The following is a 2911-nucleotide window of genomic DNA, read 5'->3' as shown; positions in this document are numbered from 1 at the left end:
ATGGATTTGTATGACGTCAACGCATTCAGCAGTGATGAAGAACTGCGGAGACCTAAAACAATAAGATACCGGAGAAATCATTATGAGGAATGGGATGAAGTAGATTTTTTTGCAAGATGCCGGTTATCGAAAAGATGTGTCGCAAATGTATTAGAGCAAATTGAAGCAACGATAACATATCCTACATTACGGTTAGTAAATTAAAACGCAGTTTATATGTTATTAATGCATTCATTATTTCAGGAATGACTGTTTATCTGCTCAAAATCAGCTACTATTAGCACTTCGGTTCTATGCCACTGGATCTTTTCTTAGCGTGGCGGGTGACTTTTGTGGGATTCATAAATCTACTGCGAGCAAAACCATTAAAAGAGTAAGCCGGGCACTTGCATCGTTAAGACCAGCCTAGATAAGAATGCCCGATTATGAGGACATTTTTAATATTCGCCAATCATTTTATAATATTGCAAGGTTTCCAAAATGTATTGGAGCAATAGATTGTAGCCATGTCAAGATACAATCTCCAGGTGGTAACAATGCTGAATTGTTTCGCAATAGGAAACAATTTTTTTCGATAAATGTGCAGACTATATCTGATGCAGATTTGAAAATTAGGGATATTGTGGCAAGGTGGCCTGGATCATCCCATGATTCCCATATATTCCGAAACTCAGAAATTCGCCACACTTTTGAACAAGGAATATTTGGTGATAATGTTCTTGTTGGAGATAGTGGCTATGCCATTAAACCTTATTTAATAACTCCATTAAGGAACACAAATAATGAACCTGAGAATTTGTTTAATGAGTCCTTAATTAGAACTCGAAATGTTGTGGAACGTTCGTATGGAGTATGGAAACGTCGATTTCCATGTTTAGCTCTAGGATTAAGGTTGAACTTGGATACTACAATGGCGTTTATTGTTGCTACAGCGGTTTTACACAATATCGCTTGTGAACAAAATGAAAGAGAACCTCAAGTAAATCCAGAGGAAGAAGCTGCAATACAACTTGTTAATAACATTGAAGGAGATGAGGTTCAAGAAAGAAATCGAGGAGGATTAAATAATGAAACTAGGTTTAATTTAATTTATAATTATTTTGCTCGACTCTAATTGCTTTGTACCTACTCATTGTGGAAATAAATTTGTATGCATTTTACTAAGCTTTTATTTAAATAAAACACATTGGCAAATAAACATATACTACAAAAATATTTATAAAAACTAAACCTACACTAAATTTATACTACAAAACTAATGAATCTAAAACCTTAAAAAAATACATAATAGTTATTTATGTATTAAGGGCATAATCAGGGAGATTGTGGCACGAGGGAATGTTTAAAGCCCGACGAAGGAGGGCTTTTAATTTCCCGAGTGCCACAATCGACAATTATGCACGTGGTACATACAACGTTTTATTCTATTTTAGTTTCTAAACTATTTTTAACGAAATATTGAGTATTTTCGGCAAGACTGTGTGAATTGTGCCGATGCGAATTTTAATACATAGCTGGCTATTATTTTGATGTTGTTATGGATACCACGTTGATTATTTGATAATTTGTTTTTCAAAATGTAAATTAAAGAAGCGAAAAACGTTTATTCAAACGAAAGTTTAGTCGGTCAGGTAATGATTTGATAAAATATTATTTTTCCAACTTAAGAAAAATGTTGAATATCGAAGCCTGTTTGAATAATTAATTGATTAGTGTAAATGAACAATCAATTGTTGCTTAGCAATTTTTGACAGATTTGTGCTAAAAAGGCCAATTTAAGCCCGCATTTGGGTGCTTATAAATAAGATTATGGTTCTAAAATAGAATAAAAGAACATTAAAGAAACAAAACATTTTATTAATTGCTATTAAGAATTTGTTTTTTTTTTAATTCTTCATTCTCAATTTGTTTTTGCAACAAAATCATTCTTAGAGCATGTTCCTCTAAAAATTTTTCCTTTTGTATTTTCACTAGCTCTATTTTTTCTTCTATTAATTTATGATTTAAGCTAGTATATTTTTTATCGCCTCGGACTTTTGTTTCGACGATTGTTCGTCTCAGTTTTTTTGCTGGCGTCCTTTTTAAATCTGCAGGGCAGTGAGTTTCCGAAGTTTTACTTTCTGCTGCATTTTCACTTCCAATGTCAGGTACCACTTGAATGATTATTGTATCATCTCTTTCTAAAATCAGCACATAACTACCCAACATTCTTTGTAAATATTTATTTAATTTCTCACCTTGTTCAATATTTTCAGCTAGTTCCTCCTCCTCCAACTCTCGCTGGAAATTTTCAAATTCTGTGACCGGCCCTAAAAATAATTTAGAAAAAGAATGATTAGTGAAACTAAAATAAGACATATTGCAAACTAATTATTAGTCTCACCAAAGTGTAATTCTTGTGCTTACCTGCCAAGTGTTGATCACTGTCATAGGAATTGTTTAACCCGGTAATTTGTTGCTGTAAAATATCCTTTACTGCGTTGTCGACGTCATTAATTTCGTACGTCTCGGCTTTTCCTCCCCCAGTTCCCAGTATGGCTTCTTTATTATGAGAAAACTTCCTCTTCGTTCGTTTTTTAATATTCAAATATTTTTCTTTCAAATTTTTTGATGTTCTATAGTTGCCGCTTCTGCAATTAAATTCTTCCTGAATTTTTTTCCATGCATCCTCCTTTTGCTTCCACGTGTAGGCGCCAGTTTTCTTGCTCTCCACAATATTTCTATATTTTTCCACTAAGGAAACTAGGATCTGTTCCTCATCATGGGAGAAACTTGCAGATCTCTTTGAATCACCCGAAACACTTGGTTGATTCTCCATTTTTTAAAATTCAAAAACACTTGAAAACAGCTACCAGACCAGACTACCACACAACTCTACGTAAAGTAAGGTTATGTTTACAAGTGAATCTGA

The 2911-nt window shown here is 33.4% G+C and overlaps 1 pseudogene; it reads left to right on the top strand.

Moving 5' to 3' along the window:
* On the top strand, window positions 1–1114 carry LOC135137714 (putative nuclease HARBI1; annotated as a pseudogene).
* Window positions 1115–2911: the final 1797 nt, after the last annotated feature.

The sequence above is a fragment of the Zophobas morio genome, unplaced genomic scaffold (genome assembly GCF_036711695.1).
Source record: "Zophobas morio isolate AGI-343-1 ecotype UQ-CSIRO unplaced genomic scaffold, CSIRO_AGI_Zmor_V1 ptg000029l, whole genome shotgun sequence".
Classification (NCBI taxonomy): Eukaryota; Metazoa; Arthropoda; class Insecta; order Coleoptera; family Tenebrionidae; genus Zophobas; species Zophobas morio.
The sequence above is the reverse complement of the archived record's forward strand: the minus strand, read 5'-3'. Positions and strand labels throughout refer to the sequence as shown.